At 38.9% G+C, this 19,512-nt stretch overlaps 1 protein-coding gene across 9 annotated transcripts in view; it reads right to left on the bottom strand.

Moving 5' to 3' along the window:
* The window catches only part of OSBPL6 (oxysterol binding protein like 6), a 208,881-nt gene that overhangs the window by 94,038 nt on the left and 95,331 nt on the right, over positions 1 to 19,512 (bottom strand). The window contains exon 4 of one of the 9 annotated variants that reach the window (XM_044242411.1): positions 19,232 to 19,335. The exons of the other annotated variants lie outside the window; for them this stretch is intronic. The gene's annotated coding sequence lies outside the window, so the exon portion shown is untranslated. The remainder of the gene's footprint in view (positions 1 to 19,231; positions 19,336 to 19,512) is intronic. 9 annotated transcript variants of the gene reach the window in all.

The following is a 19,512-nucleotide window of genomic DNA, read 5'->3' as shown; positions in this document are numbered from 1 at the left end:
TCAAAGCACATGTTCATAAATCACCCAAACAAAATCCTAAGCCAAGGATTTGATTTTATTTTTTGAAAGACCATAGATTTTAAAGTCTATACCAACATAATTCCTAAACTTAATGAGAAAAACATTGTTGCTGAAAGTAACAGCAATACAAGAGCTGAACATCTAATTTTCTTGTCTCCTTCCCCATTCATATCAGTGGGATCACTACAATTGCTTTAAAAAGTACTCTAACAGTTGCATTTACACTGAGTGACATAAAATTCAGATTCATGACCCAGAGACCTAACTAAAGCCTGATGTGGCAGGGAGGACTTCTAGAAGCTGCTGTTCACAGGCACCATAAATTGCATGTGTTCATCTGAAATTGAACTGAGATGAAACACCTGGAACCCAACTACGTAGGCTGGGCTAAGTTGTGACATGGTAATATATAACCCCCAAATCTCAAGGGCTTTCAATAAAGCTTTTATTTACATATCTCATTTACATGTCCTTTAGAGGTCAGCTGCACCCCCATTCTATATCCTCTTCATTCCAGGTTTTAAGAGTAACTCCCATGAGACAAGGGAAAACAGCCATGGTGGCACCATGAGATAGTTCTTAAAGTGTCTGCTTGTAGGTGACACATGTCACTTTCACTCACATCTCATTGGCCAAAGCAGGCCAAACAGAGTTTGATGATGCATGAAAGTAAAATGCATCCAATATAAAGGAACAAATACTTAGGGTCAATAATCTACTATATTCACCATAGGAAAAGATGAAAAGCTCATATGATAATATTGAAACTGACTCTAGTTTCATCACCTAAAAATAATCCCAGTTAACATTTGATTCTACTTTAACCAAAGTGGGAAAGGAATGTCCACTCTATCTGTAAGACACTCTTCAACCAACAATATACTGGTAACAGCCTTCTTTGTGAACAAAGGACCGTCAGTATCATGGCTCTGAATCACTACATATAAGACCATTACACAGCTATACCATGATCCATTTGACCATGCTTCGACTGGGACATTTAGGTTGTATTCTATGTATGGTGAAACGAGATTTATCACAGAAGAGTTCCTAATAACTCTGTTTGCTTTTGATTATTATAAAAATGACCCTCTTTGTTCATTTCAATACTTTTTTGCTTTATTTGATATCATCTGTTCTCCTTCTGTTTGCAAGTGATTAATGCAATTTGTACATTCTTTTACATTGAAACTTTCTGTATCATTTTGTATTATCTATTCATTTCTTAATGATCCCAATATTAGAGACTTTTTCCCATTTCCATTTAATGTTATAAATAATAGTTGGATTTATCTCTGCCATGTCATGTTATACTTTCTATTTTATGATTCTTCTCTGTTTCCTTTGACGCTTGATGGCTTTTCCTTATAATATGGATTCTAACATGGTTTTAATTGAGTTTTATATTTGACCTTAATGTGAAAGATAAAATTCTGCTTGTAACATAGTTTCTCTTCAAATTGCTCTAAGTCCTGTCAGAACCCACAGTCTGCAACTGAGAAAGTCAAGAGTAAAATGGTATCCTTCTAGTCTCCCTTGCAATGTCAGACCTTCCTCACCCTACCCCAAATCAAAATTTTATCTTCCCAGTCCTTTTCCCAATCTTGGTGACTTAATTGGGAGTTTCAGAGAATTACACTTCGTATTCTAACACAACTGGGAGGAAATGATACCACTTTTTTCTGGGTGAAGCCAACTAAGGTCTCCAAGCATGAGGACAGATTGTAAGAATGAATTCTTCTGCCCTTTCTCGAACAGTCTCCTTTTCTGCAAGAGCAGCTGAGGTTTGTAATAATCAAGAACTTGCTCAATCCAGATTTTCCTCAACTTGGGGAAGTGCCTTCATAAAATTAGGTCTAGTTTTGACATTAGATTCTGTTTTAATTTAGTGTTTGGTTTGTTGATTTTCTTTTTCAATATTTGCCTATTTACAGATATTAGATGATCCCAAGCAGGAGTCACAGGGGAGAGCGTTCCTGATCTTATCAATGCAATGTCACTATAGTCTGGGTGGAATAAATTCGTTTTCTATCAAGATCATCACCAGAGCAATGAATTCCTATTCTCATTACATATTATTGTCATTACGATGTCATTATATATTCAAGTTTTTTTTTTTCTTAAAGAGAGAGGGTAGGGAATCTTTTTATTTTCTATAGTCATTAACCCCCAAAAAGAAAAAGAAAATCAAGGACTGCTTTCATAAAGATAAGGCATATCTTCTAATAAAGATGGTGGTGTAAGATTTGATAAAGATTTTCCCAGCAAATGACTAAAAAGCAGGAGCTAAGGGATTTTTTAAAAAATATTTTTTTATTTTTATTTTTTTAAATAAACATATAATGTATTTTTATCCCCAGGGGTACAGGTCTGTGAATCACCAGGTTAGGGATTTTTTTTTAAAAAGAAAAAGATCCTTAGTACTTTTCACTAAAGAATAGTGGCCACTACATGCCATAAAATGTAAGGAATCACTGGACTCACAACCAAACCAGTCTGTATGAAACCCAATATACAATTCCCTTCTTAAGACAGTCAAGTGGTGTGGTAAGAAGAAAGTCTGGCAAACTCCACCACTTTCCCCCAGATTAGAGAGGCAAGGAGCAAGAAGCACAGGAACAGGCCTCGCCACTGATTAATAGCTTTCTGAGGCCATGGAGGAACAGCAATCCCAACACACAAGCACTGGCCTGCCTGGTCTTTTTCTGCTTTCCTTAGTCTTGGCTTCCAAACAGCATGGTGGACATGTCCTGAACGACGCCCAAAATACAGCCCCCCCACCCCTACCCCCACCCTCACCAAGCCATCATTTACCAAACTAAGGAGGAAAAAAGCGCACAGACAAGTTCTCTGATTGTGACTGCTGAAGACTGGTCACTCTCCAACCTCCTAAGATCCTTTACTAAGGAAATGAGTAAGACAGACCTATGTTCTACCTCACTTAGCCCTCTAGGGGGAGTTTTCAGAGGGTCTGAATGCTAATCAAGTAAACATGAAGGGAGCCAAGGATAACTGGCCCAGATACTCTTGAGAAGGAGCAGATTTCACATAAAGAAAAGCAAAGTTAAAAAAAAAAAAAAAAAAGGTGTGTGTGTATGAAACAATATGAAAAATTATTCCCCCAGTAGAAGAGCAAATTATTCCGTGCAAGAGATAAATAAAGGGCTAATCTGGAATGTTAATCCTAGCAATAGAGAGGGTAGCTTTCATACTTTCACAAATTCAAAAAAAAAAAAAAAAAGCCTCTGAATAAGAAATAAGCCAGGATGAAATGCAATGGTAACTGGCAAAGGTAAGAAATTAAGGAAACAAACGACGACACCACAAATTTAAAGTAATTAAAGTGGCATTAATGAAGCATCAAATGATTCCCCAGAAAAATCTAGTCAACAGATAGGTTAAAAAGATCAAGTTGAAGAAATCACCTTGCAAATGGGAAAAAGGGCAGGACAAGTTAACAGATAATGGAACCCGAATCTACAGACATGAATAGCCCTGAACACAACCATTGAAAAAGAAAAGAAATAATGTTCAAAAATATTCCTTAACACAAGGAAGGCTTTGACTTGGAAAATTAATCTTTAACAATGAAAGGAAATATCTGGGGCTCCGGGTGGCTCAGTGGGTTAAGCCTCTGCCTTGGTCTCAGGTCATGATCTCAGGGTCCTGGAATAAAGCCCCGCATCAGGCTCTCTGCTCAGCAGGGAGCCTGCTTCCCCCTCCCCCTCTGCCTGCCTCTCTGCCTATTTGTGATCTCTGTCTGTCAAATAAATAAATAAAATCTTAAAAAAAAAAAAGGGAGCAAAGAACACACAAAATAATGTAATAAAAATATTTAGAAATGTAGAACATAGCTAAAGCCATGAGGAAAGGAAAATTTATGGTCTTAATCATTTGCATTACTAAACACAAAAGAATAAAAACAAATGCACTAAGTTTATAATTCATGAAATTAGAAGAGCCAAATATAGGGAAAATATAAATAAATGTCTTGGCTTTATTGACTTATTTTACATTATTTATTTATTTATATGTTCATTTCTAAATATGTAGAAAAAGTGTACAGAATGAAGGTCATAAAAAATATATAACCAAGGACTAGAAGACACTAAGTTGTTAGATAATTGTTGCAATCTATAAGTAACTAAAAGTGATAACTATTCAAAAGCTAAATATTCTATAATCATCCTGATTTTAAAAGTATACCATTTAAGGGGCACCTGGTGGCTCAGTGGGTTAAAGCCTCTGCTTTGGGCTCCGGTTGTGATCCCAGGGTCTTGGGATGGAGCCCCGCATCCGGTTCTCTGCTCAGTGGGGAACCTGCTTCCCTCTCTCTCTCTGCCTGCCTCTGCCTACTTGTGATCTCTGTCAAATAAATAAGTAAATAAAAAGCTTAAAAAAAAAAAGGTATGCCATTTAATATCCATCCACAAATATTTAAGAAAATTATAAACTCTCAAAATTATAACTTGAGAATTCTAGCTCTTGAGAAACTCTGATACAGGTTCTTCCCAACTTTCTCGAAACTTCATGATTACAAATATGTTATTTACTGGAAATCTGCCTAAAGAGAGCCCTGCGGCTATCACAATGACTGGAAGCAGTATGTCCTTTGCATCTGACAAAGCACTCTCAGGGAGGGATCTTCCAGATAACAAGAACAAAAAAATCCCCCTGAAGCTGTCCAACTGATCCTTGGGCACAACCAAGGTCAAAGAAAATAAACGGGGTAGAGAAAGGCTCCGTAAAAGCTGCCTCCATGGACCAAGATGTGGGGAAAGCTGAGGATCTGCCCCAGGGCTGAATCAGCAAAGGGCCTCAGTTAAGGGAGTAGAGAGGCCTGGCGGGGTGGTGGGGGGGGCGTGGAGTGGGGTAGTGGTGCTTCATATTCTGGCAAGATAGACTCCCTTTCCTGAGCCTTTCCCATTGTGAGTTCCTGTGTCCAGGTTCAAAGACCCATGGCCCACCAAAGACCATGGTCCATCAAATTTCCATTCCTAGGAATAGCACCAGAGAATGCCAGGGTATGGTTCTAATAGCCTCATGAAGGGAACATCTGTTCTTCATGGATCTCTCTTCTACATCATATGGAGTAAGAGGACAGCATCCCAGAGAGTCATGAGGTACCAGCAACGGCACATCCCTTTTAACACACAGCACTAGCAAAGGAAGGAATACACAACTCAAAATAAACAGACTGCTACACATAAACCTAAACAAATTCTTGGGGAAAGTGCCAGAATCAGTGCCACACTGGTTTGTGAAACAGCTTAAACTTCCTCTAATGATTTAAGAATTGTTCTACTTATTTATTGGTTACTTTTCATATCAAAGTTTTCCTGAAAGTCAGCTGAAGTCAGTCATCTTTGAATATCACACTAATCTATTAAATTATAATGTGGCAATGACCTTATTTGAAATCTGTGATTTGAGCTGATTTTTTTTTTTTCTGAGCTGATGTATTTTTTAACAGGGACATATGCCCTAGATTTAATAATTATATATTCTTTCTAATCTAGTTTTAATCTTATAATTGGTAGGAAACTTTTATTCAGGAATATGGCCCAGCTCTTTCCTCTTATTTTAGGTTTTATTGGGGTTTGGACATTATGCACTAGACTATTCTCAGAACTAAGTCTTTAAAACCCTGTAATCACAAAGAGATTGGGGAATTGGTCCTTATCCTGAACAACCAAACACCTCCTACTATTCCCTCGAGTAATTCTTCTCTGGACATCTATGAATTTTATAATTAATAAAACATAAATGGCCTTTCAAACAATTATTGAGTAAAAAAATGACATATCAAACATATTATTTTGAGGTAGGGACCTAGAAAACAGATTATCACCTCCTTCCTAGCTTTCTCTATTGAGTCAGGAGAAAAATACTAATAAAAACAGCAGCCTCTTAGCATGTGTCAGGCCAGATGTCACACTTCCCAGCCAGGAACTCTTCTGTTATTCATAGTGTACAGATGACCAACATAGGGTTTAGGAAATTTATTAAATAGGATCCTCGGTTTGGTTTCCAAATCTATTTGACCTCAAAGACCATGCCACAAATTCTTACATTGCTATTTACCCTTAACTTACTAATAAATTAATAAATTAACCAAATGACAAGTCTAGGGTTTTTTTTGTTTGTTTGTTTGTTTTCCTTACAGGATGGTACTGATGGCAAGCAATACAAATTTATAGAGGATTTTAACCTGGGATTCATGGGTGGATTTAGCACATTCATAACCTAGAAATGGGGCACCTGGGTGGCTCAGATGGTTAAGCATCTGCCTTCAGCTCAGGTCATGACCCCAGAGTCCTGGGATTAAGACCCGCATCGAGCTCCCTGCTCAGTGGGGAGCCTGCTTCTCCCTCTCCCTCTATCTGCCTCTCCCCCTGCTTGTGCTTTCTCTTTCTCTGTCTCTTTCTCTCAAATGAAGAAATAAAATCTTTTAAAAAACAAATAAAAAATAAAAACCAGGAATGATGTTGAAAGTGCTGGGTATACACGCATGTTATTTTCCTAGGGAGATATTCACCAGCTTTTGTCAGATTATCAAGTGGCTAAGAACGTACATCCTTGGGAGTTCATATTTCTAAGAGGACTATTGTTACCAGTATAAATTAAAAAAAACAATCCACAGGCATAAAAGCTGGATCACATATTTAATAGAATGAGATCACAGGACATTTGATTCTGATGGAAGTGTGTGCCACGAACACTTTTGACAAGGCCGTTTCAAGTGTCACTTTGATAATTTTACCAGAGCTAATTTTCTAAGATTTGTCAGCCACTTTTTCATTCAGCATTTGATTTCTGACTCTCACTAACATGTTTTGAAACGAAGCTTGGTAGTGTCTTAATTCCTATTTTAACAGGAAAAATAATATTGGGAACTACAGTTCCCGTGACTGCTAATAAGTACGGATTGTCAGAAGAGTGCAGACCTTTTGGCAACAACAGGAAACATTGAAGATTTGGCTTCTGCTAAAATAATAATGCATTAATCCATGTTGACTGCATATAAACTGTTACCGAGGCACCAAGTGACGAGTAGCAGCAAATGTCCTGTTCTCTAGAAGAATTTCCTGTCAAAATAAGCGTTTCTGTACTAAGCTGAGGTATACTGAAGAGTTGGCTAAAGCAGATAAATTGGCTTAGGTTGAAAATGCACTCTGATGCACTGTCACTGGGAATGTAAAATGTAAAATGGCGTAACTGCCATTGAAAATGGTAATGGTGGGGGCATGTCGGTGGCTCAGGCAATTAAGCCTCTGCCTTCAGCTCAAGTCATGATCCCAGGGTCCTGGGGTCGAGCCCCACCTGGGGGGAGGGGGAGGTCCCTGCTCAGTGGGGAGTCTGCTTCTCCCTCTTCCTCTGCCCCATCCACTCCTGCTCCCTCTACCCATACTCACTCTCTCTCAAGTAAATACATAAAATAAAATAAGATAAAATAAATTAAAGAGAAATCTATTTTAAAAAAAGAAAATGGTATGGAGGTTCTTTAGAAGTTAAAAATAAAATTACTACATGATTCAGCAATTCCAGTTCTGGGTATATACCCCAAAGAATTGAAAGCAGGGACTTGAACAGATATTTGTGTATCCATATTCATAGCAGCGTTCTTCATAATAGCTAAGATATGGAAGCAATTCAAGTGTCCATCAGCAGATGAATGAATAAACAAAATGTGGTATATTCATACAAAGGAGTATCATTCAGCCTTAAAAAGGATGGAAATTCTGATACATGTTACGATGTGCATGAACTTTGAAGACATCTCGCTATGTAAAATAAGGACAAATATTGTAGGAGTCTACTTATATGCAGTACCTAGAGTGGTCAAACTCACCGAGGCAGAAAGTAGATGGGTAGTTGGCAGGGTCTGTGAGTGGGGAAAATGGAGCTTGTGTTTAATAAGTACAGAATTTCTGTTTAAAAGATGAAAAAGTTCTCAAGAAAAGTTGTTGTCTGGGGTGGGGGAATGGGCAAAATGGATGAAGAGGAGTGGGAGCTACAGGCTTCCAGTTACGGAATGACTAAGTCATAGGGATGGAAGACAGCCTAGGGAAAACCGTCAATGGTATTGCAGTAGCACTGGAGGGTGACAGATGGCGGCTACACTTGTGGCAAGCACAGCCTAACACAGAGTTGTCCAATCCCTGTGCTGCACACCTGAAACTAATGTAACATTGTATGTCAACTGCACTTCAAATAAAAACAGAAAAAAGTGGCTGTCTGAGTCTACTGGGGCAGCTGCAACAAAATACCGTAGACTAAGCAACTCATAAACAAGCATCTATTTCCCACAGTTCTGGAGGCTGGGAAGTCTGGTATCATGGCACCAGTGGATTTGGAATCTGGTAAAAAACCACCTCTTGGTTCACAGTTGGCCATCTTCTTATTGCGTCCTCCCCTAGCAGAAGGGGGCAAGGGATCTCTACAGAATCCCTTTTCATTCCATTCGCATGGGCTGTACCCTCAAGACCTAATTACCTCCCCACTTCCTAATACTATCCCCTTGGGAATTAGGATTTCAACATATGAATTTTGGGGGGACCCAGACATTCCGACCACAGCTGTGGGGATGGTTATAGAATAATGTGAAGGTATTTAATGCCTCTGAAATGAGAATTTTAAAACTGTTAAAATGGCAAATTTTATGTATATTTTATAACAATAAAAAAGGCCCTATATTATCACCTATAATGATTTTTATAACATGCAGACATTAATTTTGTACTATTTTATGCTCAGGTTTCATTTTCTTTGTAAAATCTTTCTTAACCTATTAGAATTGCCGCTTCAATCTGTATTACTTCTATAATTATGCATACATATTTTATTGAATATGCACCGCCCTGTGTTTATCTGTCCTGGCTCCGTGTGATCTTTGTGAGGTGGGGGCTATGTCCCTTTCATCACTGTAGTCTGATGTCAGGGGCTACAATAACCAGTCAGATTGTTTCCTGGGCTTCTCGTTTCAGTGAAGATGTAAGCCCTCTATTACAGACATTAAATACAGTTGATTGTGACCCCAGCCTGCCTGAGACATCGCCCTCAGGCCAGTTCTTTGATTTTATTATATTTGATAGGCCAAAATAATCCAAATGAGTTGCAGACTGGAGTTTCTTATCTGTTCAGCAGTTAGGAAGACTGTACAAAGTTCAACATTCCCAAGAGAAAACCTCATGTTGGTCCTAAAAAAAGACCCACCCGGCTGCTAATGGTACTCTTGAGGCCCAGGGCATTATCTGTTCTGTTCTCCCTGGTGCCAGGTCATACATGAGGAGCAGGAATAGAGGCAGGAGTGTAATTCTTTCAAAACACAAACGAATTAGCCTGACTGCCAAGAGTTATCGCACCTGCCACCCACCTAATTTACTAGCCATTATCTACCCAGTCACAAATATTTCCTGATTAGGAGCCTTACACAGAATTTTTTAAAACTGCCACCCCTCCAGGATAGCAAGGTTTAGGTAGGCCTTTACCCATGTATCAGAGAGCTCATACTTCTGTTTGCATTGGGCATTCAGTATGAAAGCTGGTTTCAATTATTTCTCATTCATTGCCACGGGAGAGAAGGCAGAGCTGACAATAACGGAGGATTTAGGGTGGGGCCCAGGCTCTTTAGCCTCAGGTACTCATTTAACTGGGGTGTGGTAATCTTCACCCCCACCTCGTGGTGAGCTGGAGCCACTTCAGGCTCCAGGGGGCACTGGGTGCCTCTCTCGCCAGCCCAGCCTTCAGAGACCTCCTTTGGGAACGTGAAATTGGCCATGGTGAGAGTATGTAAGCCAGGCGAATCAGCAGCGCCCCCTTTTTTTCGAGGGCTTATTTTTAAGCCTTTGCCAGTCCCCACTGCCTATACCCTATGCTGTCTTTTCCTTTTATTTTTACACTGAAAAGAAAAAAAAACAAAACAAAACATGGATTGCCTACGTCTGAAACCTATCCCAACTTTGCCATTTCCTCACTATGAAACCTTGGGGAATTTACTTAATTTCTCTGTGCCTCAGTTTCCTTATTGATAAAACAGGAATAAAAACATCAATTTCATGAAGTTGTAAGAAGTAAATGCCATAATTTGGCATTTACTGCAAAATGGTTAGTTATTACACCTCCACTTGTGGGCCCCTTATCCAAATGACTGTTTCTGGGAGAGCATCAATTTCCTCCATGAACAGGTTCAGGACCCCTAACTCTCAAGACTACCAATTTTGAGACTGATTTGACCCATGACACTGTTTTATCAAAAGCCCCTATGAAAAAGGTTTGCTAATTTTCCATCAAAGGATCAAGAGCATTTTGGGGGCAACTGCATAATTTAACAAAAGTCCACAAAATAGAAACTGATGTACCAGTTTATGTCTTTAAATGGAGTTGGGGGCATATCCTTATTAAAAACAAGCCTACACTCAAATATAAGAGAATGATCAAATACACACTTAAGATTATTTTAGTACCAAAAATAACTGAGACTGATATAAAGTGAAGTAATAGTAATGGTTTGATAAACTACATTTGAGGTCTGGATAGTATCTAATGCACGGTACGTTATAGTTAAAAACAACAACAACAAAAATGGATGGCACAAAGTCTGTGCTTGAGCCTTCCTTTTCCAGCAGATCACAAGATCTTGTGCTTCAGGACCTTTGTTTCCTTTATGCAGGGAAGATACTTACTTCAGTGCCCAACTGACGTCATGGGATTTTACAGGAATCAAGAAAGAAAGAGGTACTTTAAAATACACACTGTGGGTGGTATATTTAAAGCAGCCACCTCTTGGTTTCAGCTCAGGTGGTGATCTCAGGATCAGAAGATGGAGACCCCACCCCCTATGCTGGCGGGGTGGGGGGGGTGTTTGAGCTCAGCAAGGAGTCTACTAAGATTCTCTCTTTCTCCCTCTCTGAACCTCCCCCATGCGCGCGCTCTCTCTCTCTCTCTCAAATAAATAAATCTTAAAAAAAAAAAAATACACACACATATTGGGATAAAGCTCAAAGAATGTATACAGGATCTATTTTACCCCCAAACTCCACTGAAAACAACAGTAAAGGGACTTTTTTTTTGTTTAGGATTTATTTATTTATTTGACAGCAAGAGAGAGAAAGAATATGGAGGCAGGCAGGGCACAGAGGGAAAGAGAAAGAATCTCAGGTAGACTGTACGCTAAGCATGGAGCCAGACGTGGGGCTTGATCTCATGACCCTGAGATCGTGACCTGAGCCAAAATTGAGGGTCTGACACTTAACCAACTGAGCCACAAAGGCACACCACCCTGTTCCCTTCTAAAGCAAAGCCCAAGAGTAGTGAGGACAGGCAGCAATAGCAACAGAAGTTTGGGACTAGAAAACAGATAAAAGTAGTAAAATGGCATGTGTTTCATTGATGAGTCTTGTCACAAAGATGATGAGTGGAAGTTTAATGAATTCAAAGGAAGTTTTAATATATCATTTGATATTGAGCTGAGATGAAAAAGAGCTACTCTTCCCCAAACCCAAAGCCTGGAAAATGCCAACACTAGCCATCTGCTAGAGAGGTTTTGGAAGGTGGTCCCAGGATCAACATGCCACCTGGGAACTTGTTTCAAATGCAAATTCTTGAGCTTGTCCATACTAGCGGGTCAAAACCTGTGAGGCCAGGCCCTATGTTTCAACAAGCCTGACTCTGGGCAGTAGGTGTGAAGGACTGCCCATCCAACCTTGTTCTTTACTGACCTAACACTAGCACTAGGGAATAAGACTACAGTATGACACAGAGTCACTCCCAAGTAATAGATCTAAAGCCTCAAAAATAAAGGAATTGTTAACATATTCCCTCAGAAATTAAAAAAAAAATAAGAATTTCAAGTGATAGCTGAAATGTTTAGCATTTCACATGCATATAAATGGCCTTGATACTACTAAAATCATTACTGAAAACTTCAGCAAGCTTACGAAAAACTACTTTTACTACCCACTCACACGGTATCTCCATTTATAAATAAAGAATAAGATAAAGCAGAGCTCTGTTATGAACCAACAGGATTTTATTGTATACTAACGCTTGTGACTACATTTTTGGGTTCCTAGATCCAGAAATGGGAAAAGATCACCCGGTCACCGTCTGATTCCATCGAAGGTGAGCAAACTCTTTACATCAAGGGCCAGACAAAATATATATTTTAGACTTTACAAGCCATACTGTCTCCCCGCAGCTACTGAACACTGCTATTGTAGTGGAAAAGCAGCCACAAAAACTACACACGTGAATAAGCATGGCTATGACCCGCTAAAATTTAATTTCTAAAGCCGGGTTTGCAAGCCAGTTTTGCCTGTGGGCTAGAACTTGTTAATGTTTGAACTAGGTGATGGAAGATTAGGAAGCATTCTCAGGACCAGATATTGCAAAGTACTTTTAAAGACTACAGACTCCCAAACAGCTTCCCACGGCAGGTCTGTTAATCTACACAACAGTTGGTAAAGCGTTCACAAAGGAGATTCTGAATTTAATGCCTTCTTGTCGACTTCAGATTTCTCTATCACCCTAATGTGTAAAAGAAGATGCTTTATGTTTAGAAATACATGAATTAAAAAATACTAATAAGATAAAGGGCAGAGAGGATTGCTTTGACAGGGGCAAACTTTTATCTAAGAGGCCAGTACATTGAAAAGCTCTGCGTGAAAAAGGTTCGCTCCTGTTCACCTGAAAGATAACATCCTAAGTAGTCCAAGAGTATTTCAAGAAATGCATAAATTATTTTTAAGAAGGAAAAACATCAATTAACTTTATTTGTAAGTTTTGTTAATATTCTGACATCTAATAAGCTAAAATGAAGACTTAAAAAAGGAGAAAATCGGTCAAGTCCAAAAATGAGCGATGGGCCAGGTATAAGAGCATTTAAGTAATAAATTCTCAACATGCACCAGCCTCCCCACAGTCCCTTCCTGTGGAAATCTGGCAACGTCATCTCTGCAAACTGAAGAAACACTGTACTTGATTTATTATAAACTTTGGGATTTCTTTACCAGTTCTTTCTTTTAAGTGTTTTATTTTGGAATAATTCAAGATTTGCAGAGGAGTTACAAATATACCACAGCCAAGTTCCCATTTACTCTTCCCCAAGGACTTCCTCCAGTTTTTAGAAGCTGACAACACAAGAGATTTTAACCTTAAAGTCCCAACTTAAAAAAAAAAAAAAAAAACATTTGGAAATAAATCCACATGCCAAATTTGTAGGTATTGTTTAAATAAACTCTCCAGTGCTCTCAAATCCAGTACTCTGAACATGAAAATGTAGTCAGCACACTAGCCTTCAGTTCTCAGCTCATGTCACCTCAAAATAGACACCATCTCTGTCACTTTCTAGCACAATATTTTTTTCATTTCCTTCACAACACTTCTCCCACCCAATAGTTGGGTTCATCTGTTTATTAGCATATTATCTGTTCCCAGACACTTTACCAGTTATGATTCCTGCTCTCCTTATTATAATCCTTGGGCCCAAAATATTGACTGGTATATTCTGAGGGACAGATGCTCAAGAGACGTTGCTAGAAGGACGACTGAATGAATGAACAAATGCCTCCACAAATGAGTGAACACTGCAGACCCAGCAGGAATGACACAAGGCACAGGATAAAACACACATATATTCCAGTTGTCATTGTTTCTGAAACCTCAAACCTTAAAAGTATACCACCATCCTTAATACCCAGGAGCACTGAGTGTTATACACGACTAATGGGTCGTTGAACACTACGTCAAACACTAATGATGTACTCTATGTTAGCTAACTGAACATAATGAAAAAATAATAATAAATAAAAATTTATTTTAAAAAGTCTACCATCAGTCATACATAGTGAAGCTTCGGGGAGCCTGTGTGTTAGTCTATCACCTTTGAAATCACTTCTTAACTGCTGCAAAGTTTAGAATGTTACTCCTGATACATCCTTTTCTCTGAAAGCCAAACTTTTCGAAGTAGAAGTGTCTCATTGCTACACCTGAAATTAATAGAACACTCTACGCTAACTATACTGGAATTAAAATAAATTTAAAATAAATAGAAGAAAGAAGTATCTCATTGGTTTACCACACACAGTACTTCCTAACATTATTCATCTGATGTGAAAAGTCAATAAAGAAAAATTTTAAATCCACCTCAAAGTTAGATTAATTTCAGTCTTAATTATCTTTCCGTATGTAAAAGTTTATTTGAAAGAACTCAAATACTGGATTCTAACCTTATGGTGGCAGTTTGGGAATAAGACATTTTGAGGAGAAAAGTGAAAAGTTTAAAAGACAAAACAGGGAGTGATGTAGCTCTCCTTCTCCCTCCCTTGCTCAGCCCTCAGCTCTGGGTCCAGGAATCACCCAAGTGGAGGAGAAAGAAAGGAAGGATAGATGTCTGGTAGGAAGAAGGATGGAAGGGAGGGAGGCAGGAGACTACCTATCCCCATATTCTCTATGAGCACTTGCATTGATCCCATGATCAAATATTAGAAAATATGTTCAAAATCAAAGCACTTGATCACTTGACCAACCTAGGGGGGAAAAGGGCATTCCAAAATACAGATCGGTCAAATATCCATTTATCAAATAAAAAGAAGCAAGAAGACAAGAATGGGGCACTTTCAGGCTCTTTACTTCATTTAGAATGTTTTTCTTCTATCTCTGGACCCGCACTGTTGAGGAAGGGTAGACACTAATAAATACATCTAATGCAACACAAACCCATCCCCCATCCAAAGAGGACAATAATCCTACTGTCGCTTCTGGACTGTCTCCTGCTTACGATGTATTGAGTGGCAAATAACTCAAAATATCTGGTGAACTAAATGTTGAATAGACTGAATTTCACTGCCAAGAAACATATCAACGTTGCTACTAAAAACAGAGTTGAAGGAAAAATTTTCTAACCTCACACATAAATTTTGAAAGACCAAAACTAATGATAATAAAAGATAAATAAAACTCTAGAGCTTTTTTCTGCATAAAATTAAAGTCATAATAAGTAGTAGTCATGCTGAGCTTATTCATTTGAAACTATTTTATGTACTTAAAGAATAAAGCAAGCAAATTTGTAATCTTATTTTGAACCAAGATTTTCAGTGTAAGTGAAAAGAGATACAGATATAAAATCAAATAATATTAAAACACCATAAAGTTAACTTGAAAAAAAGTCAGTTTGAACTCATATGTTTTATTTTTAAATATATATAGTTTCTACCCTGCCCTTGAAAAAGCCGAGAAACAGTGAAAACCTGTAAGAATGAGCCCCCTTAACACCCAGACTGTAGTTTCTGAATTCCATTAACTATTTAAAAGAACGAGGGTTTCTTGGAATGGCTGGTACTTAGACTGGGGTAGGAAATGTACAAAAGGAGCTTGGGGCACTCTCTTGGTACAGAAAAGCAGGGTCAAGAAATTAATGGGACAGGAGTGCTTCCAGGATGTTCTCTATCTTGATCTGGTTGCTGATAATATGGAAATGGTTAGTTGGTGAAAATTCATTGGGATTCTTTTATGATAGGCTCTCTCTTCTGTGTGTATACATAGGAGCCAATTTGAAGGGAATCCCAAGGAACAAAAAAGGTATTATTTGAGGATCTGGGGAGGGAAATCACTGTAATTAATTAAAAACATAAGTATTTTAAAAATCTATGAATTTATGATGATACTCAAGGAAAAGGGAAACTCTTGCCCAAAAAGAAAAAACTAAAACAAAAACAAAAAGACAAAAAAAACTCAAAGAAATATCTTTGACCACCCTTTAAAGAAATTAAAGCACTAATTCTGAAACTGTCTATCAAAAAGTTAATTTTAAGCTCGTACTCTGCTTTTCCTGGATGACTGTATTTCAGGGTCAAATACTAGTTGACCCAAATACATGACATCTACTTCTAAAGATCTTATTTATTTATTTGATTTGTCAGAGGGACTAAGAGAGAGGGCACAAGCACAAGCAGGGTAGTTGCAGGCAGGGAGTGAGGGGGAAGCAGGCTCCCCACTGAGCAGGGAGCCTGATGCAGGGCTTGATCCCAGGACTCTGGGATCATGGCTTGAGCTGAAGGCAGACACTTAACTGACTGAGCCACCCAGGCATCCCGATGTCTACTTCACCTAAGAATAAAAGGGAAGAGGGATAAATAAGTGTGCGTATGGGAATTCACTATACAATTTACTCTCTTTACTTTTGTATAGTTTGAAATTTTTCTAAATGAAAGGTATTTTTTTTAAAGTAGAGAAAAAAAAACAGCAAAAGACAAAAAGACTCTTAAATAAATCAAAATTTCCTTCCTCCCTACTATTCACTTATGAAACCTACATTATTAAAGCATACTTTTTTTCCCCCACTTACTTCTTCATTCCAACTTTACTGGATATGTATCTAATGCACAATTTACTTTTCAAAGCTGGTCTAAATTTTTCAGATTTGGGGGTGACCGTTTTTCTAAAACCTCACCTACCAGAATGAGAAAGACAATGTACAGGGGGCATCAACTGGTCTGAGCACAGCTTTTATCCCTGCACAGAGACTCTTCCCTGGTCATTTGTTTCCACTCTTCTCAATGGAGTGAGAAGGAAATTTTGAGGTCCTCTCATTTCGCTTCCCTGTAGAAAAGACCTGGCTACTGGCCTGCTACCTTCCCCCGGGCCCCTTCAGCTCTTTAGAATTAGATGTCTGTTGAGCAGAAGAGACCTCCTTCAACCTGAGAGACAGAAGAGAAGGAGAAGTCTGGGAGAGGAAGAAAGGGGCAGGTGAAATGACACTGGCATTACCAATTCTCACTGGATATCGCCTCCATTTCCACTACCTAAGGGAGGAGTCTCACAAACCTCAAAGCAGATAAAAGGGAGCAAACATCAGCAAAGAGTTTCTCCTCTATCCATGTTATATTTGCTGACTGGTTAGCGGATTTACTGAGTTTACCTTTTTCATGGCATTCCAACCTGTTTTATATGTTCATAATGGCTTTGAAGCACTCCCTACCCCATTTTGTCAGTCCTGGTTAAGAAAAGGGGGTCTACCGCCATACCACCCTGAACGCGCCCGATCTCTTCTGATCTCGGAAGCTAAGCAGGGTCGGGCCTGGTTAGTACTTGGATGGGAGAAAAGGGGAATGGGGAGGTAATAACAGAACTTCAAGAAAATGAGATAAAAGGGGCTTTCTGAAATATTTCCTGAGTATACATGCATACAAACTCATTCCTATGTTGAAAGAACAATACAAATAAGCACATTTCATAAAGGAAATGAGATGCTTGCATTTTCCTTTTAAAGAAAAGTTTAGGGGCGCCTGGCTCAGTTGGTTGGGCAACTGCCTTTGGCTCAGGTCCTGGTCCTGGAGTCCTGGGATCAAGTTCCGCATCGGGCTCCCTGCTCAGTGGGGAGTCTGCTTCTCCCGCTGACCTCTCTCCTCTCAAACTCTCCCTCTCTCTCATTCTCTCTCTCTCTTCTCTCAAATAAATAAATAAAATCTTTAAAAAAAGAAAAAAGAAGAGTTTAACTTCTGTCTTGTGGACAACTCACAACTCAGCAAATGTGTATGGGAACAAATTTCCATTTACCTTATTTCCATGAAATTAAACCTGATGGTCACAGGGACTCATGTATATTTCGTCTCTGTTTGTGGTCAAGTATCAGGAGATCCTAAGCAATACTGACCTAGGAGATGCCCTGAGACAGAGCAAAGTAATGCAGCCAGGACCCTAAACCACCTGAAATAAACATCCAGACCAGCCAGCCTTCAGTCCTGTCTGCTTCAACATTAAAAATGGATATCCTGAGACCTAAACTCCACTTAAAGTAAAAGGCACTATCCATTCAAAGGTAAGTGAGTTGTTGGGACAAGCACTCCTGTTTGGGGATTGAGTCAGTTTCCTCTACTGTAAACTCTGATCAAATAATTAATGTTTGGGTTTAGCTAATGTACACAGAAAAGGACCCTATGATTTGAAATGTTTTTGTAGTTAAAGTTCTTTATTACTGTATAAAAGTTTGATTCAATATCAAATTAACAGGAACATCCCCGTAAAGAGTTCAGCTTCCAACAATATATAGCGATCGAAGATGCAGAAAGAGACACTTTGTGATTTGACTACAACCTACTGTGCCTGAAGGTACACCTGATTCTGACAGCAAGATTTCTCAATGTCAAAAGTTCCACACGTGTAGATGGCACAGCACATTGTTCACTGAATCACTGTGGTGTCCAGACTGAGTCGGGGGCTGGTAAATGGACTCCAATCTCCATGGGGATCATTCAAAAAGAGGTCAAATCAATGAATTGGTTTTGCCTCCCAAGGAAGAAAACCGTAAGATCAGGTGCTGGACTCTGGGTTCATACGCTATCACTCTGAAATGACAACCTCAAGGTCTGGAAACCTCATCACTATGAAAATCAGATTTCCAAACTAAGAACAACGGACCATTCTGATTTTGGAAAAGTCTTCCTTCTTCATAGGCCAGTCTCAGAGGGGTCGGCTCAACTTCAGAAAACCATCACTTTCCAAACACACACCTTTCATATAAAGCAATAAAATGACAAACAAGAATGAAGATTAACAGTGTGTTATGCATAAAATACATGGAAGTGACATCATGAAAGGAGAGAAGAAACTGACGCCCAAAGCAGGAGACTTGACCTCCAACGCCTACAGGCACCAAAACACATAACATGAACCTGGAAGGCCGGTTGCATTAAATACTTAGGGAATGGTAAAGCTTAGCAAACTTCAGTCCTTGGAATAGTAATAAGACCAGATTTTTAATCTTCCAAGAGAAGCCAGGTATCTGATTTTTTTCTGTGATGTTTCTAGATTGTCCAATATTGGGAATTAACTCAATTTTAAAAAGGAAAATGTTTACAGGTTGAAAGATTATTGTCTAATATTTGACCTATGGGCCGCTGGTTGGCAAGCTCTGCTCTAAAATGTAATTTTAAATAATGCAGTAATAAACAAAAAGCTTCTCACATAACTATGATTACATTAAAGTGTTGACCCTTGGTTTCTGCTCTACCAAGAGGAACCAGTCCATGCAAGGAAAGGGTAGAAGCAGTATCAGAAGATTTGAGGTGTTTCCCAAATTACAGAGATCTAAATTACCACCACAACCACTCCTGTGCCCCAGGGCAAATAAGAGTTTGAGTAGAGGACACACAGCTTGTGAGAGCCCATAAGAACTCTGCTGGTACACCCTCCCACTCTGGGTATTACTGACCTCAAGACAGTAGAAAGCTTTGTGTTAACTGGGAAGAATGTGTCCGAATTGTGAAGACCGAAGTCACTGAGCCTAAGATACCACACAGCATATGTGACGTGGCTCTGAAAATAATAACCACAAATACCAAAGATGACAAGGAGCCCCCACACCACAGTAAGCATTGCTGACATCTGATTAGTTATTTCAGTCTCTTGGGAAAAAAAGAAAATCAACCACTGGTTTTCTAAGAAAGATTATTAAAAAAGGGATACATTTTAAGAATATGTGTATGCAGGCAC

The sequence above is a fragment of the Neovison vison genome, chromosome 3 (genome assembly GCF_020171115.1).
Source record: "Neovison vison isolate M4711 chromosome 3, ASM_NN_V1, whole genome shotgun sequence".
NCBI classification, from domain to species: domain Eukaryota; kingdom Metazoa; phylum Chordata; class Mammalia; order Carnivora; family Mustelidae; genus Neogale; species Neogale vison.
The sequence above is the reverse complement of the archived record's forward strand: the minus strand, read 5'-3'. Positions and strand labels throughout refer to the sequence as shown.